The sequence below is a fragment of the Ornithorhynchus anatinus genome, chromosome 4 (assembly GCF_004115215.2).
Source record: "Ornithorhynchus anatinus isolate Pmale09 chromosome 4, mOrnAna1.pri.v4, whole genome shotgun sequence".
Taxonomy (NCBI): domain Eukaryota; kingdom Metazoa; phylum Chordata; class Mammalia; order Monotremata; family Ornithorhynchidae; genus Ornithorhynchus; species Ornithorhynchus anatinus.
The window spans coordinates 125,607,098-125,634,692 of record NC_041731.1 but is presented as its reverse complement, the minus strand read 5'-3'; the positions used below and the strand labels follow the sequence as shown (position 1 = coordinate 125,634,692).

At 45.7% G+C, this 27,595-nt stretch overlaps 1 protein-coding gene across 3 annotated transcripts in view; it reads right to left on the bottom strand.

Moving 5' to 3' along the window:
• Window positions 1-27,595, bottom strand: part of SLC2A9 (solute carrier family 2 member 9) — a 304,495-nt gene that overhangs the window by 33,081 nt on the left and 243,819 nt on the right. The window lies entirely within an intron of this gene.

The following is a 27,595-nucleotide window of genomic DNA, read 5'->3' as shown; positions in this document are numbered from 1 at the left end:
TCTGTAAAATGGGGATTAAGACTGTGAGCCCCACGTGGGACATCCTGATTCCCCTGTGTCTACCCCAGCGCTTAGAACAGTGCTCGGCACATAGTAAGCGCTTAACAAATACCAACATTATTATTATTCTTATTGTTATTACATTTGGAGGGCTTTCAAGGGGGGAGATTAGAAGTTTACTGGGGAAGGCCTCCTGGAAGAGATGTGATTTCCGAAGACCATCGTGGATGGGAGAAGAGTGATCCGTCCGATGTGAAGGGGAAGGAATTTCTGGGAAGGGAGGAGGGTGTGAGCAAGAGCTTCATGTCAGGAGAGACAAGAATGAGGCACAGTGGGAACAGTTGGCCTGAGAGAAATGAAGTGGGAGAACTGGGGTGTAGTGGAGAAGACAGTGGATCAGTAGGAGGGAGACAGCTGCCTTAAAACCAGACGTCAGGAGTTTCTGCCGGATGTGGAGAGGAATGGGCAACTCGAAATCCCGGCCGAAAGAGTCCCCCCTGGCCCCCGCCCAGTCGCCTTAAATACACCTGGACTCTGGTCAGCCTCTGCTAGCTCCTAAAGTCCTTCAGTTCTTCTAATTCTAGAATTCTTCTAGAAGTGGCAAGGTGTAGTGGATAGAGCCCCCTGGGAGTCATAAGGTCATGGATTCTAATTCCGACTCTGCCACTTGTCTGCTGTGTGACCTTGGGCAAGTCACTTTGCTTCTCTGTGCCTCAGTGACCTAATCTGTAAAATGGGGATTGAGATTGTGAGCTCCTTGTGGGACAAGGACTATGTTCGCCTAATATGCTTGTATTGAACCCCAGTGCCAGTACAGTGCATAGTAAGTACTGAACAAATACCATAATAATAATTATTATAATTCATTCATTCAATCTTATTTATTGAGCAATTACAATAATAATAATAATAATGTTGGTATTTGTTAAGCGCTTACTATGTGCCGAGCACTGTTCTAAGTGCTGGGGTAGACATAGGGGAATTAGGTTGTCCCACATGGGGCTCACAGTCTTAATCCCCATTTTACAGATGAGGGAACTGAGGCACAGAGAAGTTAAGTGACTTGTAGAGCACCAGTCAAGGAATATAATAACTAGAATGGATTTGGGCAGGGAAAATAATGCATTTCTAAACTACTGGTGCTTTTTGAAGGGGCCAAGAAGCAAATGGGTATAGGGGGATTCAGGATATATAATATTTTAGATTTAAGTGCTTTGGACAAAGTTTGAGCTTTTGCTCAAAAAAGGGAGTAATTGCTTTAAAGGAAGTGATCTGTCATGAATAGAAAATATATTAAAAGACAAAAAAGAAAGAGGAATAATAAACAAGTACTTGTCTAGATTTAGAAGTTCAAATAATGAGGTTCTTCAGGATTGCTATCAAGACCATTTCTTACTTAACATCTTTATGAATGATCTGGGAAAATGAATTACTGAGTGCAAAGCATTATACTAGGCACTTGAAAGGGTACAATACAACAATCAACGGACAGATTCCCTGCCCATAATAAGCTTACAGTCAAGAGGAGATGGTTGATGTGGGATTTGGGGGCAGCCGATGCCCTGATCCCCAAATCCGTGCCCCTCCCTCCCTCCCATTTGAGTGCCACCGCTCTATGGCTGAAGCCCAGATATCTCCCCGAAGGCATTGAGGTCATCGGCGTCACTAGCCTCCCCCTCCCCTCCCCGGGCTGGCTGCAGGAGCTTGAGGAGCGTACAGGTCTCCCCACCACCCGGGGCATCTCCCCTATCGCTTACCACAGGCAGAGACACTAGATCCTCAACGATGAAAACAAATCTAGTTCAAACCACTTTTCTCTGGATCTCCTACTTCTCCCTCCAGGCCCCTCTGGTCTTCTCTGTAGATGCTTCTGGAGCTCAGGTTTGTCTCCTCAGGGGTAGGAACCTTGGTTCTTCAGAATCCCTGGACTCTGAAATTCTAGGGGTCCTCTCCCATCCCTCCCTTTGCCCCGTGTCTCTCCAGGGTCCACTGTATAAGCTCTCCCCATATCCTATTTTTCTTGGCACACAGCTCAATAACCTCTTGCTTCCAGATGGCCAAATGTCTTTTCCATCCTCACAAACTGGTCCCTCCATTTCCTGCCCAATAATAATCGGGGTATTTGTTGAGCGCTCACTACGCGTCAAGCACTGTTCTCAGCCCTGGGGAGGATACAGGTCGGACGAAGTCCCTGTCCCACACAAGGCTCACAATCAAAGTAGGAGGGAAAACAGGTACTGAATCCGCATTTTACAGATGAGGCTCCTGAGGCACAGAGAAGTTAAATGACTCATCCAAGGTCACACAGCAGACACGCGGTGGGGAGCCGGGATTAGAACCCAGTTCCTCGGACTCTGAGACCCGTGCTCTTTCCACCAGGCCATGCTGCTTCCCAATCCTTCTCTCTGCTTGGTCTGGCTATGTCTTCAGGGAAGAGAATCATGGAATGACTCTCCTGTCTTCCTCCGCCCTCTAAATTTGGGGGTGAGTGGAAATGGTTATTACAGCAGCCATTGGAGGGTTTTGAGGAGTAGAGGGACCTGTGACACTTTAGAAAAAATAGTAATAATAATTGTGGTATTTGGTAAGCATCTACTATGTGCCAGGTACCGTAATAAGCAGTAGCAGCATGGCTTAGTGGAAAGAGCACGAGCTTGGAAGTTAGAGGTCATGGGTTCTTATTCCAGCAATGCCATTTATCAGCTGTGTGACTTTGGCAAGTCACTTAACTTCTCTGTGCCTCAGTTACCTCATCTGTAAAATGGGGAATAAGACTGTGAGCCCCACATGGGACAACCTTATTACCTTTCATTCATTCATTCATTCAGTCAATAGTATTTATTGAGCGCTTACTATGTGCAGAGCACTGGACTAAGCGCTTGGGATGAACAAGTCGGCAACAGATAGAGACGGTCCCTGCCGTTTGACGGGCTTACGGTCTAATCGGGGGAGACGGACGGACGAGAACGATGGCGATAAATAGAGTCAAGGGGAGGAACATCTCGTAAAAACAATGGCAACTAAATAGAATCGAGGCGATGTACAATTCATTAACAAAATAAATAGGGTAACGAAAATATATACAGTTGAGCGGACGGGTACAGTGCTGTGGGGATGGGAAGGGAGAGGTGGAGGAGCAGAGGGAAAAGGGGAAAAAGGGGGTTTAGCTGCGGAGAGGTGAAGGGGGGGTGGCAGAGGGAGTAGAGGGAGAAGAGGAGCTCAGTCTGGGAAGGCCTCTTGGAGGAGGTGATTTTTAAGTAAGGTTTTGAAGAGGGAAAGAGAATCAGTTTGGCGGAGGTGAGGAGGGAGGGCGTTCCGGGACCGCGGGAGGACGCGGCCCGGGGGTCGACGGCGGGATGAGCGAGACCGAGGGACGGTGAGGAGGTGGGCGGCGGAGGAGCGGAGCGTGCGGGGTGGGCGGTAGAAAAAGAGAAGGGAGGAGAGGTAGGAAGGGGCAAGGTGATGGAGAGCCTTGAAGCCTAGAGTGAGGAGTTTTTGTTTGGAGCGGAGGTCGATAGGCAACCACTGGAGTTGTTTAAGAAGGGGAGTGACAGGCCCAGATCGCTTCTGCGGGAAGATGAGCCGGGCAGCGGAGTGAAGAATAGACCGGAGCGGGGCGAGAGAGGAGGAAGGGAGGTCAGAGAGAAGGCCGACACAGTAGTCTAGCCGGGATATAACGAGAGCCTGTAACAGTAAGGTAGCCGTTTGGGTACCTTGGGAGGTACCTTGTATCTCCCCTAGTGCTTAGAACAGTGCTTGGCACAGAGTAAGCACTTAACAAATACCATCATTATTATTATTATTACTATTTCAGGCTAATCAGGTTGGACACCGTCTCTGTCCCACATGGGGCTTACAGTCTTAATCCCCATTTTACAGTTGGGGTAACTGAGGCCCAGAGAAGTAAAGTGACTTGCTCAAGGTCACACAGCAGACAAGTGGCGGAGCTGGGATTAGAACCCAAGTCTCCTGATTCCCAGGCCCGGGCTCTTTCCACCAGACCACACTTTTTCCCCACAGAGCAGAGTGAAATGTGGGGTGGAGCAGGGAGAGTCTAGAGGAGGCTGATGTAGTAGTCGACTCCAGATATGACAAGCACCCGGGGCAGTGAGGTGGCCATTTGGATGGAGCGAAAGAGGCAGATTCTGGAAATGCTCAGGAGGATTTAGGATTTAGTGTCAGATTGAATAGGGGAGCTGAAAGAGAAGGAAAAATCGTGGGTAATGCCTCGGTTTGGGGCTTCAGAGACGGGGAGGATGATGGCGAAGTCAACACTGATGGGAAAGTCGGGGGCGGCTAGGGATTAGATGAGAAGATGTGGAGTTCTGTTCTGGACATATTGAATTTGAGGCAGTGACAGGACAACCACGTAATAATAATGTAATGTTGGCATTTGTTAAGCGCTTACTATGTGCCGAGCACTGTTCTAAGCGCTGGGGGGAGATACAGGGGAATCAGGTTGTCCTACGTGAGGCTCACAGTGAATCCCCATTTTACAGATGAGGTGACTGAGGCACAGAGAAGTGAAGTGACTTGACCACAGTCACCCAGCTGACAAGTGGCAGCGCCGGGATTCGAACTCATGACCTCTGACTCCCAAGCCCGTGCTCTTTCCACCGAGCCACGCTGTAGACATATCCTGGAGGCAAGGGGAGCTGTGAGACTGCAGAGGAGGTGAGAAGTTGAGGATAGAGAGGTGGATTTGGACATCATCTATACAGACTGTAAACTCGCTATGGATAGGGAATGTCTAATTCTGTTGTACATTCCCAAGCATTTGTTAAACTGTTCTGCACAGAGAAAGAGCTCAATAAATACAATTGATTGACTGATTGATTATGATGAGAAGGAGCTTGGCCTAGTGGAAAGAACACGTGCCTGGAAATCAGAGGACCTGAGTTCTAATCCTGACTCTGCCATTTGACTGCTGTGTGACCTTGGGTAAGTCACTTCATTTCTCTATGCCTCAGTTTCCTCATCGGTAAAATGAGGATTAAGACGGTGAGCCCCATGTGAGGCATTTATTGTGTCCAACTCAAGTCTCCTGTACCTACCACAGTGCTTAGTACGGTGCTGACACATAGTCAGCATTTAACAGTTCCCGCAATTATTAGTATTATTATTAGAGGTGGAAGCTGAAGCTATGGGAGATGATGAGTTCTCCCAGGGCATGGGCTTAAATGGAAAACAGAAGTGGACACAGAATCTGACCCTTGACCAAAATCCACCGGTAGGAGTTGGGAGGCAGAAGAACCGATGGAAATTAAGAAGTTAGTGGGAGGTGGGAGGAGAATCGGGAGAGAGTAATATTAGGAAACCCAAGGTTAGGAAATATTTCCAGGAAAATAATAATAATAATTACGGAAGTGCTTACTACTGACTCTAAGCTTTGGAAACAGTCCCTGTCCTGCCCAGGGCTCACGGTCTTAATCCCCATTTTACCGATGAGGTAACTGAAGTGAAAATGACTTGCTCACAGCAGACAAGTGGCAGAGCTGGGATTAGAACCCAGGACCTTCTGACTCCCAGGCTGAACATTTTGGCTGAAATGTTATTTTTGCTTTGCACCTGAGAAAAGGAGGGACCTGGTCTTTTAAGAATTATTGCTCTCTTTGAGGACTCTTCCCACTCACAACACTTGGACCATTTATCGTCCTGTCACCAAGAAGGTTCACTATCTTGTCCAGAACCCAAGTGCAACATAACCTTAAGATCTGCTCCGTTCATTCATTCAGTAGTATTTATTGAGCGCTTACTATGTGCAGAGCACCGTACTAAGCGCTTGGAATGAACAAGTCGGCAACAGATAGAGACGGTCCCTGCCGTTTAGCATCCCAAACAAAACAGAAAACGCAGAGAAATGCCTCCCGGCACTCACTGATGCATTACATAGTATTTCCTCAATGACATTTAACCACCTTTCTTGTTCCAGGAGGATGGAGGACGGAGCAGCTGGGCAGGTGCGTTTCTACCAAATCTGTTATATTATACTCTCCAAATCACTTAGTACAGAGCTCTTCAGACGTTGCGAGCAAGGGAAAGTTTCTATTTATTGTTATATTGTCCTCTCCCAAGTGCTTAGTACAGTGATCCGCACACAGCAAATGATAAATATGATTGAATGAATAAGCACTCGATAAATATGATTGACTGAATGATAGGCAATCAATCAATTGTATTTATTGATTGATAGGCACTTGCAGGCCACCCAAGTAGGGCACTTCTAATTTTTAATGGTCTCCATCCAACTCCATCATGGCAGTTGTACAAATAAGAAAATCCACAGTAAAATCAAGAGTTCGTGGAAAGGATCTGAAACGATCAGCACGGCTTAGTGGAAAGAGCACAGGCTTGGGAGTCAGAGGACGTGAGTTCTAATCCTGTCTCGGCCACTTGTCAGAGGAGCTGGGATTAGATCCTAGGTCCTCTCACTCCCAAGCCCCTATTCTTTCTATTAAATCATGCTGCAAAATGCTCTCTCTACAGAAGTGGTGCCCAATGCTGATCCTTATAGTAATAATAATAGTGACATTTCTTAAGCACTTACTATATACCAGGCACTGTACTAAGTGCTGGGGTGGATACAAGAATATCAAGTAGGACACAGTCCCTGTCCCACATGGGGCTCACAATCTTAATCCCCATTTTACAGATATGGGAACTGAGGCATGGAGAAGTGAAGTGACTTACCCAAGGTCACGCAGCAGATAAGTGGAGGAGCCAGAACTGGAACCCAAGTCCTTCTGGCCCGGGCTGTACCCACTAGGCTTTGCTACTTCTCAACCCTTAAAGAGTTAGTAACTGAGGCCCCTAATCAATCAGTGGTATTTATGGAGTGCTTACTTTGTACAGAGCACTGTACTAAGCTCTTGGGAGGGCCTACTACAGTAGAGTGGGTAGACACGGTTACTGCCCTCAGGAGCTTTTAATGCAGCAGGGAGATAGACTTTGAAATAAATGACAGTTGGGGGAAGCAGCAGAGTAAATGTGACTTCTCGCTCCAGCCCAATAGAAGCAGCATGCCTAGTGGGTAGAGCACAGGCCTGGTAGTCAAAAGGTCATGGGTTCCAATCCTGTCTCCGTCACCCGTCTGCTGTGTGACCTGGGGCAGGACACTTCACTTCCCTGGCCTCAGTTCCCTCATTTGTAAAATGGGGATCGAGACTGTGAGCCTTATGGGGGACAGGGACTGTGTCCATCCTAATTTGCTTGTATCCACCCCAGTGCTTAGTACACTGATTGATGTTGATTGATGTTGGTATTTGTTAAGCGCTTACTATGTGCCGAGCACTGTTCTAAGCGCTGGGGGAGACACAGGGGGAATCAGGTTGTCCCACGTGGGGCTCACAGTCTTAATCCCCATTTTACAGATGAGGTAACTGAGGCACCGAGAAGTTAAGTGACTTGCCCAAAGTCACACAGCTGACAAGTGGCCGAGCCGGGATTCGAAGCCATGACCTCTGACTCCGAAGCCCGTGCTCTTTCCACTGAGCCACGCTGCTTCTCTACACTGCCTGGCACATAGTAAGCACTGAATAAATACCATAATGATAATGATAATTATTAATAATTCTAGACACCGGATGCTGCGGTATAGATCTACATCTAATTACTTCTGGTGCTAACCTTCTCACTGGGCCTCATTCTTGCCTTTCCCGCCGTTTACCACTGGCCCACGTCCTTCCTCTGGCCTGGAATGCCTTCCTTCCTCAAATCTGCCAAACAATCGCACTTCTCCCCTTCAAAGCCCTACTGAAGGCTCACTGCCTCCAGGAGGATTTCCCAGACTAAGCCCCCCTTTTCCCTCCCCTCCCCACTGCCCCGACTCGCTCCCTTCGCTCTACCCTCCCCTGGCCCACAGCACTTGTGCATATATGTACGTATTTATAATTATATTAATTTATATTAATGGCAGGTGTATATCTATAATTTTATTTACTTATAATGATGCTATTGATGCCTGGTTACTTGTAATGATGTCTGTCTCCCCCCCTTCTAGACTGTGAGCCCGTTGTGGGCAGGGACTGTTTCTATTTGTTGCTGAACTGTACATTCCAAGTGCTTAGTGCAGTGCTCTGCACACAGTAAGTGCTCGATACATACGATTGATTGAATGAATGAATGATTAAGCAAGACGAGAAGGGTGAAATGCTACTGGAAAATATGTCTATCTAAACAATATCGTTAAATAAATTTGTGTTGGAGCTCATTGGATGAAAAGACATTCTGCCAGCCTTTTTTTAATTTTACATTTCTTTATGTGTTTCACTTTTTTTAAACATATGAAAACAGTGCGATTTATCTCCACGTAAAAGAACTCTCCCTCTGTAAGAAGCCGCGTACCTGGTGGAGAGAGATAAGATGCACCCACTAAACTGTCAGAATAAATAGGTGCACTGAGTAATGGGGAGAAACAAACTGCAATTTGATGTACTATTTTTATATTTTTGCTCAAAAACTTCTTATATCTTCCCGATTAGAGGTATACTGCTGCATTATTAAGAATACTAAGGTCAACTGAAAAATTTCTGGAAAAAAAATCTTTACCTGTCTGATCTATTAATGAACATTCAATAGCCTATATTCTGGGTATCTAATTTATACAGGATTAATCATATCACTTATTTAAATCCCCTTAGGAATCCTTCTCCATTGAGGTATAAAAGTTACTCTTTTCTGGATGTTAATTAGCATGCTTTAATTTGCACTTAATTCCTAAGCCATATTTAGACAGTATCTTTAAATAGTCTTTAGAAAAGTAATTTACAGCTTGAACTTTTTGGCCCAATTTTGCCTCAAGATAGTATATTACAATTTAAGAAAAATCCATAAGAAAGAAACCCACTTTTAAACCCTCAAAATTCAACAATGCTCATTCTTATTAAAATCAATATTCTAAGTGCTTGGGAGAGTACAACAGAATAAGCAAGAATGACCTCCTTCTTGCCAAATCCAATGGCTCCTACTCCATTCTAATCCTCCTTGACCTCTCTGCTACCTTTGACACTGTCGACCATCCCCTCCTCCTCCACACCTTATCTCGCCTCGGCTTCACGGACTCCGTCCTCTCCCGGTTCTCCTCTCATCTCTCTGGCCGGTCATTCTCGGTCTCCTTTGCGGGCGCCTCCTCCCCCTCCCATCCTTTAACTGTCAGAGTTCCTCAAGGGTCAGTTCTCGGCCCTCTTCTGTTCTCCATTTACACTCACTCCCTCGGTGAACTCATTCGCTCTCACGGCTTTGACTACCATCTCTACGCGGATGACACGCAGATCTACATCTCCGCCCCTGTCCTCTCCCCCTCCCTTCGGGCTCGCATCTCCTCCCGCCTCCGGGACGTCTCCACCTGGATGTCGGCCCGCCACCTAAAACTCAACGTGAGCGAGACCGAGCTCCTCATCTTCCCTCCCAAACCCGGTCCTCTCCCAGACTTCTCTATCACCGTGGATGGCACGACCATCCTTCCCGTCCCGCAGGCCCGCGATCTCGGTGTCGTCCTTGACTCGTCTCTCTCGTTCACCCCACGCATCCTATCCGTTACCGAGACCTGCGGGTTTCACCTCTACGATATCGCCAAGATCCGCCCTTTCCTCTCCACCCAGACGGCTACCTTACTGTCACGGGCTCTGGTTATATCTCGGCTAGACTACTGTGTCAGCCTTCTCTCTGACCTCCCTTCCTCCTCTCTCGCCCCGCTCCGGTCTATTCTTCACTCCGCTGCCCAGCTCATCTTCCTGCAGAAACTCTCTGGGCATGTCACTCCCCTTCTTAAACACCTCCAGTGGTTGCCTATCGACCTCCGCTGCAAACAAAAACTCCTCACTCTAGGCTTCGAGGCTCTCCATCACCTTGCCCCTTCCTTCCTCTCCTCCCTTCTCTCTTTCTACCGCCCACCTCCTCACCGTCCCTCGGTCTCGCCCGTCCCGCCGTCGACCCCCAGGCCGCGTCCTCCCGCGGTCCCGGAACGCCCTCCCTCCTCACCTCCGCCAAACTGATTCTCTTTCCCTCTTCAAAACCTTACTTAAAAATCACCTCCTCCAAGAGGCCTTCCCTGACTGAGCTCCTCTTCTCCCTCTACTCCTTCTGCCACCCCCCCTTACCTCTCCGCAGCTAAACCCCCTTTTTCCCCTTTTCCCTCTGCTCCTCCACCTCTCCCTTCCCCTCCCCACAGCACCGTACTCGTCCGCTCAACTGTATATATTTTCATTACCCTATTTATTTTGTTAATGAATTGTACATCGCCTCGATTCTATTTAGTCGCCACTGTTTTTACGAGATGTTCTTCCCCTCGACTCTATTTATCGCCATTGTTCTTGTCTGTCCGTCTCCCCCGATTAGACCGTAAGCCCGTCAAACGGCAGGGACTGTCTCTATCTGTTGCCGACTTGTTCATCCCAAGCGCTTAGTACAGTGCTCTGCACATAGTAAGCGCTCAATAAATACTATTGAATGAATGAATGAATGAATAAGCAGGCATGTTCCTTCCCCAAATTAAAAATGAGGAGATACACTTATTAACAGCAAGGCAAATCAATTACAAAATGCATTTTCATCAGCATAACGTACAACAGTATTATATTTCATGGTAATGGATGACCAATGACTAAACTGCATTCAGAGGCTCAAATTTCATTGAAAAATCAAATTTTAGCAATCAGTAGTATTTTGTGTTGGGCAGGGAATGTGTCTACCAATTCTTATACCGTACTCTCCCAAATGCTTAGTACAGTGCTCTTCATACAATTACTCTCCCCCCTTTCAAAGTCTTATTGAAGCAGCGTGGCTCAGTGGAAAGAGCCCGGGCTTGGGAGCCAGAGGTTATGGGTTCGAATCCCGACTCTGCCACCTCTCAGCTGTGTGACTGTGGGCAAGTCACTTTACTTCTCTGTGCCTCAGTTCCCTCATCTGTAAAATGGGAATGAAGACTGTGAGCCTCACCTGGGACAACCTGATTGCTCTGTACCTACCCCAGTGCTTAGAACAGTGTTCTGCACATAGTAAGCGCTTAACAAATACCAACATCTCCTCCAAGAGGTCTTCCCTGACTAAGACCTCTTTTTCTTTTCTTCAACTCCCATCTGTGTCACTTTGACTTGCTCCCTTTATTCATGCCCCTTCCCAGCCGCACAGCACTTCTGTGCATACCTGTATTTATTTACTAATATATATTAATATCTGTCTCCACCTCTGGGCTGCAAGCTCATTGTGGGCAGGGAATGCGTCTGTTGTATTGTTATATTGTAATAATAATGTTAGTATTTGTTAAGTGCTTACTATGTGCAGAGCACTGTTCTAAGCGCTGGGGTAGATACCGGGTCATCAGGCTGTCCCACGTGAGGCTCACAGTCTTAATCCCCATTTTACAGATGAGGTCACTGAGGCACAGAGAAGCGAAGTGACTTGCCCACAGTCCCACAGCTGACAAGGGGAAGAGCTGGGATTCGAACCCATGACCTCTGACTCCCAAGCCCGGGCTCTTTCCACTGAGCCACGCTGCTTCTTTCCCAGGCCTTTAGAACAGTGTTCTGTGCAGTGTAATCCCTCAATAAATACATCTGACTGACTGCTCTGCACTGAGTAAGTGCTCAATAAATATGATACTTCAAAGTGAACAATAGAATTGGTACATCACTGCCTTCAAGGAGTTTACAATCTAGTGGGGAAAACAGGTAATAAAATACATTACAGTTTGGGGAAATGGCAGAATATAAAGCTGTCCACATTAAAGCCATAGGAGGCGGGGTGAGTATCAAAGTGCTTAGAGGTTACTGACCTAAGTGCTATGATCAGTACAGTGTTCTGAACACAGTAAAGCTTCAATAAATACCAGTGATCTATTGAACTGACAGAACAATGGGAATTTAAAAATAATAATTCATGTGGTATTTGGACATGTCGTTTTGGACCCAGTCCCTGCCCCATGTGGAGCTCACAGTCTCAATCCCCATTTGACAGATGAGGTAACTGAGGGCCAGAGAAGTTAAGTGGAACTCTTTCTCTCCAAGGGCCAGGTTATATGTCACCAACGGCCTCTGAGTTTGGAGGATTGAACACAAGCCACGCTCTGGATGCTTCCACTATCCTCCCTATATCACCAGCCTATAAACTTGGCTTTGTCCTTGATTTATTTTTCATTCAACCCACTCATTTAATCCACCACCAAATTCTGATCGTTCTGTCATCATAACATCACTAAAGTTCACCCTCTCCTCTCCAACCACACTGCTACCTCATTGATCGGAGCACTGCACGCTCCTCTGCCGCCCGCCTCCTCACCGTCCCCCGTTCTCACCCATCCCGCCGTCGCCCCTTGGGCCACGTCCTCCCGCACTCAATCACTTTTCTCCCTCCTACGTCACCTCACTACTCTCCTACTACAAGCCAGGTGGCATACTTCTCTCCTCTAATGCTAACCTTCTCACTGTGCCTTGATCTCATCTATCTCATCATAGGCCCCTTGCCCATGTCTTCCCTCCGGCCTGGAACTCCTTCCCTCCTCAAATCCAAAAGACAATTATTCTCCCCCACCTTCAAAGCCTTAGAGAAGGCACATCTCTTCCAGGAGCCCTTCCCTAAGCCCCCTTTCCTCTTCTTCCACTCCCTGATGCGTCACCCTGACTTACTCCCTTTTTTCTTTCCCTCCTCCCAGCCCCACAGCACTTCGATTCCCGGCTCTGCCACTTGTCAGCTGTGTGACTGTGGGCAAGTCACTTCACTTCTCTGTGCCTCAGTTACCTCATCTGTAAAATGGGGATTCACTGTGAGCCTCACGTGGGACAACCTGATTACCCTGTATCTATCCCAGCGCTTAGAACAGTGCTCTGCACATAGTAAGTGCTTAACAAATACCAACATTATTATTATTGTCAGCTGTGTGACTGTGGGCAAGTCACTTCACTTCTCTGTGCCTCAGTTACCTCATCTGTAAAATGGGGATTAACTGTGAGCCTCACGTGGGACAACCTGATTACCCTGTATCTACCCCAGCACTTAGAGCAGTGCTCAGCACAGAGTAAGCGCTTAACAAATACCAACATTATGTACATATCTGCAATTTATATATTTATATTAATGTCTGTACCTTCTACCCCCAGACTTTAAGCTTCTTGGGGGCAGGGAATGTGTCTGTTTATTGTTGCATTGTACTCTATCAAATATTTAGTACAGTGCTCTGCACTCGGGAAGTGCTCAATAAATATGACTGACTATATGGATGAATGAATTTGGGAGGATTTTGAAAGTGGTGGACCAGTTATTTGAAATTACTACTAGCTAAACTTAGTTGAACTACTTTCTAGTTCTTTTTAGAACCAGAACTGTGTCCAACCTGATTTGCTTGTATCCATCCCAGCGCTTAGTACCGTGCCTGGCATGTAATAAGTATTTAACAAATTCTTTATTATTATTATGGTTATTATTTTAACTACTTTTGACTTGTGTAGCCCCAAGGTTGGACTCTGTAGGCTGGTTCAGAGACTGGACATATGAGAAAATGTAACACTGAGTCATGTTCTGAAAGAACCTGATGATATGGGAAAATCATAGTCTAGAAACCCTTATTTCCAATCAGTCATTCATTCCATCATTCATTTATTCATTCATGCAATTGTATTTATTGAGCACTTACTGTGTGCAGAGCACTGACCTAAACGCTTGGAAGAGTACGAAATAACAATAAACAGAGACATTCCCTGACTACAATGAGCTTACAGTCTAGAGAAGAAGATGGATATTAATATAAATAAATGACAGATATGTACATAGGTGTTGTGGGGCTGAGTGGGAAGATGAGTAGAGGGAGCAAGTCAGGGTGATGCAGAAGGGAGTGGGAGAAGAGGAAAGGAGGGTTTACTGTGGGCAGAGCACTGTACGAACCGCTTAGGAGAGTACAGTACGACAAAGTTGGTAGAACCGTTCCCCGCTCACAACCGGCTTACAGTCTAGAGGGGGAGACAGACATTAATATAAACATCAGCTATATATATATATAAGTGCTGTGGGGCTGAGGGTGGGGTGACTACGAAGTGCCCAAAGGATACAGATCCAAGTGCAGAGACGACAGAGAAGGGAGAGGGTGTTAGAGTCAGGAATTATTATTTGTTAGGAATTACCGGGTTGAGAGGTTGAGGTTTCAAATCAGGCACTACACCAATTCCTCTAGCATTATTAAGCCGAACACGTTAAACTCTTGCCACTCGTTGCCAGTTTTCTCTAGTAGCTACTGTAAGAGTTGGAAATGGAAAGTACGACTGAGCCAGAAGTTGATGTTTTGACTGACGCTGCACACGCGTGCAAACCATTTCTTTCTAGCCCGTATCGTCTTGCACCAGCTTGTCGATCACATTATACTGAGAACAAACACATGTCGTGTGAAGAACGCTCCCTAAGATTTCTACTGCATCATCCACACGCGCTTCGGAGTAGAACTGACTTTATATCTTTGCATGCTTTATCTAGACCTCTCGGTGACACATAGAAAGCGCATAAAAATACTAAAATCAAGAAGCATGGCATAGTGGATAGAGCCTGGGCCTAGTATTTTTAAGCGCTGGGCCTGGAGCCTGGAGTGGATAGAGCCTGGGCCTGGAGTCAGAAGGTCATGGATTCTAATTCTGGGTCCACCACTTTCTGCTGTGTGACCTTGGGAAAGTCATTTTGCTTCTTTAGAGAAGCAGTGTGGCTCAGTGGAAAGAGCACGGGCTTTGGAGTCAGAGCTCATGGGTTCAAATCCCGGTTCTGCCACTTGTCAGCTGTGTGACTGTGGGCGAGTCACTTCACTTCTCTGTGCCTCAGTTACCTCATCTGTAAAATGGGGATTAAGATTGTGAGCCCCACGTGGGACAAATTGATTCCCCTGTGTCTACCCCAGGGCTTAGAACAGTGCTCTGCACATAGTAAGCGCTTAACAAATACCAACATTATTATTATTCTCTACGTTTCAGTTACCTCATCAGTAAAATGGGGATTAAGACTGTGAGCCCCACATGGGACAGGGACTTTTGTCCAACCTGATTTGCTTGTATCCTCCCGGCACCTGCATGGCCTAGTGGCAAGAGCACAGGCTTGGGAATCAGAGAACGTGGGTTCTAATCCTGGCTCCGCCACTTTGTCTGCTATGTGACCTTGGTAAAGTCATTCTGCATCTCTATGTTTCAGTTACCTCATCTGTAAAATGGGGATTAAGACTGTGAGCCCCGCATGGGACAACCTCATTACCTTGTATCTACCCCAGTGCTTAGAACAATGCTTGGCACATAGTAAATGCTTAAGAAATACCATCATTATTATTATTACAGTGCCTGGCAAATAGTAAGGGCTTAACAAATGCCACAATTATTAGTAATCCATCAAAACATCTCAATTTCTTTTTCCTTTGTCCAAGTCCACTTCTCCGCATATATACTTTGCTCCATATTAGAACACAGTGATTCTCCATTATAATTATGGTATTTAAGTGCTTACTAAGCACTGGGGAAGCTACCAGGTATTCAGGTTGTCCCATGTGGGGCTCACAGTCTTAATCCCCATTTTACGGATGAGGGAACTGAGGCCCAGAGAAGTTGAGTGACTTGCCCAAAGTCACACAGCTGACAAGTGGCGGAGATGGGATTAGAACCCACTACCTCTGACTCCCAAGCCCGTGCCCTTGCCACTAAGCCACGCTGCTCCTCTTCCAAGCAGTGGGATACAAGATAATTGGTTTGGATGAAGAGTGTGAACCCCATGTGAAACAAGGATTGTGTCCAACCTGATTAACTTGCATCTACCCCCAGTGCATAGACCAGTGCTTGGCACATAGCAAGCACTTAGCAAATACCTCAATTATAATTACTCCAGAGCCCCAGAGGGACCTTCCCTCCTTCTGACCCACAGAACTCAATCCATTATTCAATCAGTGGTATTTATTGAGCACTTACAGTGTGCAGAGCACTGTACTAAGCGCTTGGGAGAGTATAACACCACAGAGTTGGCAGTCACGTTCCCTGCCCACAGAAAGCTTACGACCTAAAGGACTTGTGAGCTCAGTGGTCAGAGGGCCAGCGAAGGGAGATGGGGGGCTCACCCTCAATGAAACCCCTCTCTCGCCAGTATCAAAACTTATCCCTCATGTATCCTCTCTACTGTTTAGTCACATAATGTGATCTGATTGGCAAATCATGCCTTCCAACTCATCTCTGCTAACTTCTCCCCCTCTAGACTGTAAATTCGTTGTGGACGGGGAACTTGTCTACCGACGCTGTTTTACTGTACTCTCCCAAGTGCTTAATACAGTGCTCTGCACCCAGTAAGCACTCAATAAATACCACTGATTGATGGATTGAGATCTGTGGGTTGAAATCAGAAGTCATATGCAGAGGGGGAGGGATGGTGGGGGGCTCTGGAGTAACTAGGGAGGCCAGGCTTCCCCCCTAAACAAATGTTCTGGAATCGGGCAAATTCTAGCTTCTCCACCTCTGGACTATAGCTCATTGTGAGAAGCAGCGTGGCTCAGTGGAAAGAGCCCGGGCTTGGGAGTCGGAGGTCATGGGTTCGAATCCCAGCTCCGCCGCTTGTCAGCTGTGTGATCGTGGGCAAGTCACTTAACCTCTCTGTGCCTCAGTTACCTCATCTGTAAAATGGGGATTAAAACTGTGAGCCCCACGTGGGACAGCCTGATCACCCTGCATGTACCCCAGTGCTTAGAACAGTGCTCTGCACATAGTAAGCGCTTAACAAATATCAACATTATTAGAACATTATTATTGTGGGCAGGGAACGTGTCTGCCGACTGTTATACTGCACTCTCCAAAGCACTTAGTACAGTGCTCTGCATGCAGTAAGCGCTCAATAAATACGAATGATTGGATGAGATATGCTGAATTACCTTCTACCACTCTCACTCCTTTCTCCGGTTCTATGCTCTCGTTTGCCTTGGCCCAAGGATACGTGTCAGCTTGTTCCGTGACTGACGGGACGACAACTTTGTTTAATGGTACATGTGTAACTGATGAGGATCTTGACAGGCTGTGACAATGTGTCCCTGCTGGATTGATGTGCCATTCAAATATTTCATGTAGTGTTGATTGGCAGAAATTGGCCCCAAGGGAACTTGGCTTAATGGCAGCTTCTCAGCGAAAAGAGACCATTTCCAACAGAACAGCTTCAAGTGAATTGATTTGAGGTTGAGGAATGAAGCAAGACTGAATTCCTCTCATGAAAATGATAATTGGAATAACTGTGATATTTGTTAAGCATTTACTATGTGCCAAGGACTGTACTGCATGGCGTAGTGGGTAGAACACGGGCCTGGGAGGCAGAAGGTCAAGGGTTCTAATCCCAGTTCCGCCCCTTGACTGCTGTGTGGCCTTGGGCAAGTCACTTCACTTCTCAGGGCCTCAGTTACCTCATCTGGAAAATGAGGATTAAGACTGAGAGCCCCATGTGGGAGAGGGTCCAACCTGATTACCTTGTCTCTACCCCAGTGCTTAGAACAGAGCAAGCCCTTAACGAATACCATTAAAAAAAACTAATAGAAAACGTCACTCGGGAAGGGCTACAATTTCTAGAATATACATTTCCCATGACTACCGTTTGGATCATCAGTCCTTGAGCCGATGGTACTTTTATCAAACTCTACTTTCCGTTAGATTTCAATAAATTACAGATGAGGAGAGGTGGCCCAGTATAAAGCTCTGTGTACGTAAGTACGGTGGTGGTACCGAAGTGCTGAGAGTGGTGTGGATGCTTGCGTGATGCAGATGGGAGGGCAAATAGGGGAGGGTTGAAGAGGGTAGATAAGTAAGAGGGTGAGAGTGCAGGTGAATGACTTTGAACCCAATAGTCTGGAGTTCTGGTTTGATGCAGGGGAAAATGAGAAGGCACCAGGGTTGTTTTTTGAGAAGAAGAGAGAACTGGTAGTGGTTGGAACGCGTACTATGTGCCGAGGACCGTACTAAACACTAGGCTAGATACGAGATAATCAGGTCCCACATATCAGCCAGTCAGTCAGTAGTATTTATTGAGTGCTTACTGTGTGCAGAGCACTATACTAAGCACTTGGAAGAGGACAATATAACAGTAAATAGACAAAATCCCTGGGCTCACATTCTAAGTAGGAAGGAGAACAGGTGTTGAATTTTGAAGATGAGGGAAGATCCAGAGAAGTGAAGTGACTTATTTGCCCAAGGTCCATAGAAGACCAGTGGGGATTAGAATCCAGGTCCTCTGATTCCCAGCATGGTGTGCTCTTTTCACAGGCCGCACTGTTTCTCAGCAAGCAGAAAGATGTTTTTGAAAGACATTTCAGCCTGCATACTGCTTATAAAACAGTCTACAGGACACCAAAATAGGCCAGACTCTCAAAGATTTAAGCCCAGGTAACTATATACATTCTGTGCCTGTACTAAGTAAACTGAGGTAAAAAAAAAAGTTCTAGGGCCCCTGGAGCGGTTGGAAAGTGGGGATGGGATCCTCACAGGGAATAGACTTTAGAAAGGATTCATGAAGTAAGAGGCTTTAGAAAAGTTTCTATGAAAAATGTAGGAGGAATACATCTCCTCCAACAGGCCTTCCCTGATTAAGTCCTCTTTTCCCTGGCTCCCTCTCCCTTCTGCATCATCTACACACTTGGATCTGACCTTTGAGCATTTGATATTCGTATTTGATATTCGCCTCACGTCAGCTCCACAGCACTTAAGTACATCTCTTTAAATGATATGTTTATAAATCATTTATTTATATTAATGTCTATCTTCCCCTCTAAGACTGTAGTAAGCTCATTGTGGGCTGGGAACATGTCTACCAACTCTTTTATATTGTCCTCTCCCAAGTTGTGGCTTAATGGAAAGTGCACAGGTTTAGACTGTGAGCCCGTTGTTGGGCAGGGATTGTCTCTATCTGTTTCCAAATTGTACATTCCAAGCGCTTAGTACAGTGCTCTGCACATAGTAAGCGCTCAATAAATATGATTGAATGAATGAATGAGTCAGAAGGATCAGAGTTTTAATCCCAGCTCTGCCGCATGTTTGCTGTGTGAGTGACCTTGGGCAAGTCACAACTTCTCTGTGCCTCAGTTCCCTTATCTGTAAAATGGGGATTAAGACTGCGAACCCCATGTGGGACTGTGCCAACAATAACAATAATAATAATAATATCATTATTATTGTTGTTATTAAGGCCCTACAAGATGCCTAGGATTGTTCTAAGCTCTGGGGTAGGTACAGTTAATTAAGTTGGACACAAAATCTGCCCTACATGGGATCACAGTTTAAGTAGACAGGGAAAGGAGGATTTCATCCCCATTTTACAGATGAGGTAACTGATGCACAGATAAATTATTTGACTTTTCCAAGGTCACACAGCAGACATGTGGCAGATCTGCGATTAGAACCCAGTTCCTCTGACTCCCTGGCCCATGCTCCTTCCACTAGATCAAGCTGCTTCTCTAAATTAAAACTCAAGTTTAAGACCATAAACCTATTAAATAAATGGCTACCAAGCACCCTGAAAACAAAGTAGCCAATCTAAATATCTTCCTCCTCCATTTCTGACCTCAGATGAAAACAAAAAGTTCTACTGTTCTCCCAAGTTGACCACAGTCTGTGACCTTCAAAATGGTCTCTTTTCCTCCTTACCACTCATCCCGTTTCTCCTCCAAAGGAGCCAAGGGCTGATACTAAAGTCAGCGTATCATCTGGGTTGATCGAAATCCAACTTTGGGTCACCAGTGCTTGGATTTGTAGAAGGAATTCCCTCAGGGCTCCTCAGTTTTTCCACTAAGTTAAATCAATACGATGGGTATTTTCATTTATTGACAGATGCAAAGAGCTCTGCACCGGGGAATTTATTCTTGCTTATTAGCAGTGGTCGGGCAGATTTCTTTTTCTTAACGGCAAACACAGCTTGACAAGGTTTTAGTCTAAAAACATCTCAAAATGTAGTTATTTACGCAAGGCACGTTATCCCTGTGGGCCGGACATACAGACCGATTTTTTTCTGAGCCTCGATACTGTCACTGGTGGTGTTGTCCAGAGGCTAAATCCAGAAATGGAATCTGAAATGGGAATCTTATCTTGGACTGGACCCTGAGTCTCTGGATGAGCTGTAGGAAGGTTGTTAGCTAGGGGATAGAGCACGGGCCTGGGAGTCAGAAGGACCTAGTTTCTAATTCTGGCTACAACACCTGTTGTACTCTATGGACGGTGTAGAAATAGATCAGAATAGAAGGATTCTCGGGCTTGCTCTTCCTTACCTTCTCCTCTCTCGAAGGCATACTGCCCAACTGCCTTTCCTTTTCGAATAACAGTCCCTCTAATACTAGCAGAGCTGATATTCCTACAGTAACTGGTGACTCAAATAATAATAATGATGGCATTTGTTAAGCGCTTTCTATGTGCCAAGCACTGTTGTAAGCTCTGGGATAGATATAAGGTAATCAGGTTGTCCCACGGGGGGCTCACAGTCTTAATCCCCATTTTACAGATGAGGTAACTGAGGCACAATAAAGGTAAGCGACTTGCTCAAGTCACAGAGTTGATAAGTGGCAAAGGAGGAACTAAAACCCATGACCTCCGACTCCCAAGCCTGGGCTCTTTCCACTAAGCCACGCTGCTTCCCTCATATCTTAAGCAGCTTGACTCAAATAATAATAATGATGGCATTTGTTAAGCGCTTACTATGTGCCAAGCACTGTTCTAAGCTCTGGGATAGATACAAGGTAATCAGGTTGTCCCACGGGGGGCTCACAGTCTTAATCCTCATTTTACAGATGAGGTAACTGAGGCACAAAAAGGGTAAGTGACTTGTTCGAGTCACAGAGCTGCTAAGTGGTGGAGGAGGAATTAAAACCCACGACCTCCGACTCTCAAGCCCGGGCTCCTTCCACTAAGCCACGCTGCTTCCCTCATATCTTCTATTCTAGAGAAGCAGCGTGGCTCAGTGGAAAGAGCCTGGGCTTCGGAGTCAGAGGTCATGGGTTCGACTCTCGGCTCTGCCACTTGTCAGCTGTGTGACTGTGGGCAAGTCACTTCACTTCTCTGTGCCTCAGTTACCTCATCTGTAAAATGGGGATTAACTGTGAGCCTCACGTGGGACAACCCGATTACCCTGTATCTCCCCCAGTGCTTAGAACAGTGCTTGGCACATAGTAAACGCTTAACAAATGCCAACATTATTATTATTATTATTGTTATATTGCCCTCTCCCAAGTACTTAGTACTGTGTTTTGTACACAGTCAGCACTCGATAAATATGAATGAATTAATGAATGAAGAATTTTAAAGACATGCTACCACTGGTCATGACTATACGGGTGCATGTTGGTGGGATTAAATGGGGAGAGTAATGATAATAATAATGACAATAATAACAATAGTAATGATAATAAATACTATCTGCTAAGCGCTTACTACATGCCAAGAACTGTACTGTGTGCTGGGGTAGATACAAGACGATCAAGTTGGAGCCAGTCCCCGTCCCACATGGGGCTCGGAATCACAAGGAGAAGACAAAGAAATCATGGAAGGCCTTTTCCACTAAGACCTTTCTGTGGAGTCCGGGAGTGCCTGTGTGGTGTATGCCCAAATGTTGAGGGAAAACCAAAAGATAAAATGGAAATTGAGGCTATGGTAAACCAAAAATTTGAATGCATTTGCAAAGTAGGGAACTGAGTTGCCTGGAAAACACAAAGCTATAGAGAAGCAGCCTGGCCTACTGGCAAGAGCATGGGCTTGGGAGCCATAGGTGGTGGGTTCTAATCCTGGCACTTGTCTGCTGCGTGAACTCGGGCAAGTCACTTCACTTCTCTGGGCCTCGGTTACTTAATCTGTAAAATGGGGATTGAGACTGTAAGCCCCATGTGGGACAGGGACTGTGTCCAACATGATTACCTGTCATGTAACCCAGTGCTTAGAACAGTGCTTGACACACAGTAAGCACTTAACAAATACTTATAATTATTATTATTTTTATTTTTAAAGAGTTGTGAGAGACATGGCCACAAAATTTGAAGTGGTGGAACCTAGTGGATAGAGCACAGGCCTGGAAGTCCAAGCATTGGGTTCTAATTGTTATTATTAACTATTCTAATCCCACCTTCCCAACTTGTCTGCTGTGTGACCTTGGGTAAGTCACTTCACTTCTCTTTGCCTCAGTCATCACAACTAAAAAATAATACCAATGGAATAATAATATTGGTATTTGTTAAGTGCTTACTATGTGCCAAGCACTGTTCTAAGCACTGGGGAAGACACGAGGTAATCAGGTTGTCTCATGTGGGGCTCACAGTCTTAATCATGGCTTAGTGAAAAGAGCCCGGGCTTGGGAGTCAGAGGTCGTGGGTTCTAATTCTGGCTCTGCCACTTGTCAGCTGTGTGACCTTGGGCAAGTCACTTCACTTCTCTGGGCTTCAGTTACCTCATCTGTAAAATGGGGATGAAGACCGTGCACCATATGTGGGACAGCCTAATTCCCGTGTATCTGCTCCAGTGCTTAGAACAGTGCTTGGCACATAGTACGTGCTTAACAAATACCAATATTATTTATATATAATATATTTATACCTATATTTTATTTATTATTTATTAGTATATTATTATATTATACACATATTATATATACTATATATTATAATAATATATTATTTTTAGATATAACATAAATAACCCCCATTTTACAGAGGAGGTAACTGAGCCACAGAGAAGTGAATTGACTTGCCCAAAGTCACAGAGCTGATAAGTGGCAGAGGTGGGATTAGAACCCACCACCTCTGGCTCCCAAGCCCATACTCTTTCCACTAAGCCACGCTGCTTCCTGGGGATGAAGACTGTGAGCCCTATGTGGGAAATGGATTGTGTCCAACCTGAGTAGCATGTATCTATCCCAATAGTTAGTTCAGCTCTTGGCACCTAATGAGTGCTTAACAAATATCATTAAAAAAATCCTTCCAAAGAATCAACCCAATTTATGGAGTACCTTCTCATATTTTTATCTTATCTAACTGCTTCTGGAGTTGCTACAGTCTTTCTCATTGGGCTTTTCCATTCAGGGTGCTTTACTGATTCTCTTTTCCCGGCAGGTGAAAAGTCACTCATCTTTTATGCCTTGCTGATTATATTTTGTTACAGGGGCTGTCAGAGTACAACAAGCAATCCAGTGGTTCTATTCAAGGGGTGAAGAAAAACAGACTTTTTGCCTTCTTCTAACCCCTATCCCTAACAACAGCTCCTTTTAGAGTTTCCTGTTACTATTAATTTCCCTCTGCCCATCACAGACCTGACCTCAAGAAAATTCACTGTTTGTCTTTCTCAATGGCAGGAAAACTGTTTACACTTGATAAGTCAGAAAAACACAACCTAACTTTTCTGTCAAATTTCTTTTTTTTTTTTCACCATTCACCTTGGATTTAAATAATAAGTCACCAATCCCAATTTGAAATGCTTTTCAGTATCTAAAAATTTCTCTTTCTTTCAATCAATCAGTCATATTTACTGAGCACCTACCGTTTGCAGAGCACTGTACTAAAAACTTGGGGCAGTACAACATAACACTAAAACAGACACACTGCCCGCCCACAACAAGCTTACATTTAATAGGAGACAGGCTTTAATATAAGTGAATAAATTACAGATATGTGCAATGAGTGCTGTGAGGCTGATTGAGGGTGAATAAAAGGAGCAAGTTAGGGCTTCACGGAAGGGAGTGGGAGAAAAAGAAATGAGGGCTTAGCAAGGGAAAGCCTTTTGGAGATTGACTTCAATAAGCTTTCGAAGCGAGGAAGAGTAATTGTCAAATATTCATTCATTCAATAGTATCTGAGCGCTTACTATGTGCAGAGCACTGTACTAAGCACTTGGAATGTACTATTTCGCAATGTCAAATATGGAAAGGGAGGTCATTCCAAGTCAGAGGCAAGTTGTGGGCGAGAGGTCAGGGGCGAGATAGGCGAGGTCGAAGTATAGTGCGTAAATTCGCATTAGAGGAGCGAAGTAGGCCGGGTAGTAATAGGAAAGTACCCAGGTGAAGTAGGAGGAAGTAAGGTGATTGAGTGCTTTAAAGTCAACGGTGAGGAGTTTCTGTTTGATGCAGAGGTAGTTGGGCAAACACTGGAGGTGTTTTGAGGAGTGGAGAAACATGGTCTGATTGTTTTGGAAAAAAAAAAAGATCCCAGGCTGCAGAGTGAAGCATGGACAGGAGTGGGGAGAGACGCCCCTGTCCTCTCCCCCTCCCTTCAGGCTCGCATCTCCTCCTGCCTCCGGGACGTCTCCACCTGGATGTCGGCCCGCCACCTAAAACTCAACATGAGCAAGACTGAGCTCCTCATCTTCCCTCCCAAACCCGGTCCGCTCCCAGACTTCTCTATCACCGTGGATGGCACGACCGTCCTTCCCGTCCCGCAGGCCCGCAATCTCGGTGTCATCCTTGACTCGTCCCTCTCGTTCACCCCACACATCCTATCCGTTACCAAGACCTGCCGGTTTCACCTCTACAATATCGCCAAGATCCGCCCTTTCCTCTCCACCCAGACGGCTACCTTACTATTACGGGCTCTCGTTATATCCCGGCTAGACTACTGTGTCAGCCTTCTCTCTGACCTCCCTTCCTCCTCTCTCGCCCCGCTCCGGTCTATTCTTCACTCCGCTGCCCGGCTCATCTTCCTGCAGAAACGATCTGGGCATGTCACTCCCCTTCTTAAACAACTCCAGTGGTTGCCTATCGACCTCCGCTCCAAACAAAAACTCCTCACTCTAGGCTTCGAGGCTCTCCATCACCTTGCCCCTTCCTACCCCTCCTCCCTTCTCTCTTTCTACCGCTCACCCCGCACGCTCCGCTCCTCCGCCGCCCACCTCCTCACCGTCCCTCGGTCTCGCCTATCCCGCCGTCGACCCCTGGGTCACGTCCTTCCGCGGTCCTGGAACGCCCTCCCTCCTCACCTCCGCCAAACTGATTCTCTTTCCCTCTTCAAAACCTTACTTAAAAATCACCTCCTCCAAGAGGCCTTCCCAGACTGAGCTCCTCTTCTCCCTCTACCCCCTCTGCCATCCCCCCTTTACCTCTCCGCAGCTTAAGCCTCATTTTCCCCTTTTCCCTCTGCTCCTCCACCTCTCCCTTCCCATCCCCACAGCACCGTACTCGTCCGCTCGACTGTATATATTTTCGTTACCCTATTTATTTTGTTAATGAATTGTACATCGCCTCGATTCTATTTAGTTGCCATTGTTTTTACGAGATGTTCTTCCCCTCGACGCTGTTTAGTGCCATCGTTCTTGTCTGTCCGTCTCCCCCGATTAGACTGTAAGCCCGTCAAATGGCAGGGACCGTCTCTATCTGTTGCCGACTTGTTCATCCCAAGCGCTTAGTACAGTGCTCTGCACATAGTAAGCGCTCAATAAATACTATTGAATGAACAGAAGGCAGGGAGGTCAGCAAGGAGGCTGATACAGTAATCGAGGTGGGATGGGATAAGTGATTAGATTAAGTGGGTAGCGGTTTGGATGGAGAGGAAAGGGTGGATGTGAGTGATGTTGTGAACATTGAACTGACAGGATTTATTGATAGATTGAATTTGTGAGTTGAATAAGAGAGGAGTCAAGGATAACACCAAAGCTATAGGCTTGCGAGGCAGGAAGGATGGTGGTGCCGTCTACAGTGATGGGAATGTTAGGGAAAAGGCAAGGTTTGAGAGGGAAGATAAGGAGTTCTTTTTGGGACATGCTAAGTTTGAGGTTATGGTGGGACATCCAAGTAGAGATGTCTTGAAGGCAGGAGGAAATGCAAGACTGCAGAGAGGGAGAGAGATCAGGACTGGAGATGTAAATTTGGGCATCATCTGCATAGAGATTGTAATTGATGCCATGGTAGAGAATGAGTTCTCCAAGGGAGTGGGTGTAGATGGAGAATAGAAGGGAACCCAGAGCTGAATCTTAGAGAACTCCCACAGGAAGGGGGTGGGAGGCAAAGGAGGAGCCCGTGAAAGAGACTGAGAATGAGCGGCCAGAGAGATAGGAGGAGAACCAGGAGAGGACAGTGACAGTGAAGGTTGGATAATGTTTCCGGGAGAACTCTCTCTTTCTCTCTCTCCCCCTCTCTTTCTCTCTGGTGGGTTCTCTTTTTTTACCCCAAGGCCCAGGAAACGTATACTCATTTTCAATCTGCTTAAGTTTTTACGAACAGGAGTATTAAATGGATCTCGGCTTGCATTTGGTTAATGCAGTGGCTTCAACGTTGAACCCATCTGCAGGGTGAAAAATGGAAAATTATAATAAAACCTGCTAGGGACAGCTGATCCATGTTGCGGGAAAGCAGATGGCTTTCTTTCACGGGCATTTATAGAAGTGGTGAAGAACGATATTTAAATTATTGGAGAGCATAAAATGTCTGTGACTAGAAAAACCTTGGTTTTTTTCAACTGTATGTCATTAATACCAACATGAGGACTCGTAAATACTGGGCATGATAACGGTTTTTGTTCTTCTAGTCAGAAAGCTGTAACACTCTCTGACAGTTCTATTAGATTTGTTCCAATTAATTATTTTGCACATAAGGAAGGATAAGAAGGCCAAACATTTTACTGGGCTATAATGGCTCTGCTCATTATTACCCCTAAGAAAATAGAAGCTAGAGAGAGTGAAGACACAAGAAAGAAAACAAATTAAGAACTGAAAATTAAATTACTTCCATATTATTGGGCAGTGACCTGCTTGTGATTGGCAGATCTATAGATGTTTCTTGCTAAGGCAGTGCCTACTAGAAAGAGCCTGGGCGCCAGAAGGACCTGGGTTCTAATCCCTGCCCTGTAACTTGTCTATGTGACCTTGGGCAAGCCATTTAACTTCTCTGTGCCTCAGTTACATCATCTGTATAATGGGGATTAAGAATGTGAGCCCTAGCTGGGACAGGGACTGTGTCCAAACTGATTAACTTGTATTTATCATAGTGCTTAATACACTGCCTGGCACATAGTAAGTGCCTTAAAAACACCTTAAAAAAAGGCAATCCAATTTTAGAAGATGATTCACCATGATGGATTCAAAGGCTCCTCCCATTCCCACAGAAGCAGTGTGGCTTGGTGGAAAGAGCCCAGGCTTGGGAGTCAGAGCACAGGCGTCTAATCTCAGCTCTGCCACTTAACAGCACTGTGACTTTGGGCAAATCACTTCACTTCTCTATGCCTCAGTTATCTCATCTGGAAAATGGGGATTAAGACTGTGAGCCCCACAAGGGACAACCTGATTTCTTTGCAGCTACCCCAGTGCTTAGAAAAGTGCTTGGCACATAAGTGCTTAACAAATACCATAATAATAATAATTATTATTAATTAGTCCTCCTGATTATGTGTCCAAAACATGCTAATCTAAGTTGAGTTATTTGGCCTTACAAAGACCACTTTAGCTTAATTTGCTCTAAAATCCATTTGTTTGTTTTTCGGGCCATCCATTATTCCCAAAAGCCTTCTCCAACAACACATTTCAAATGAATGGATGTTCTTTCTATCCTGTTTTTTCCACTGTCCAGCTTTCAGATCCATACATTGTCACTGGAAACACCTTAGAATCAACAATTTGTATTTTTGTGGCAATTGTTAAAGCTGCACATTTCTTGACTTTTTCCAGGCTCTTCAAAG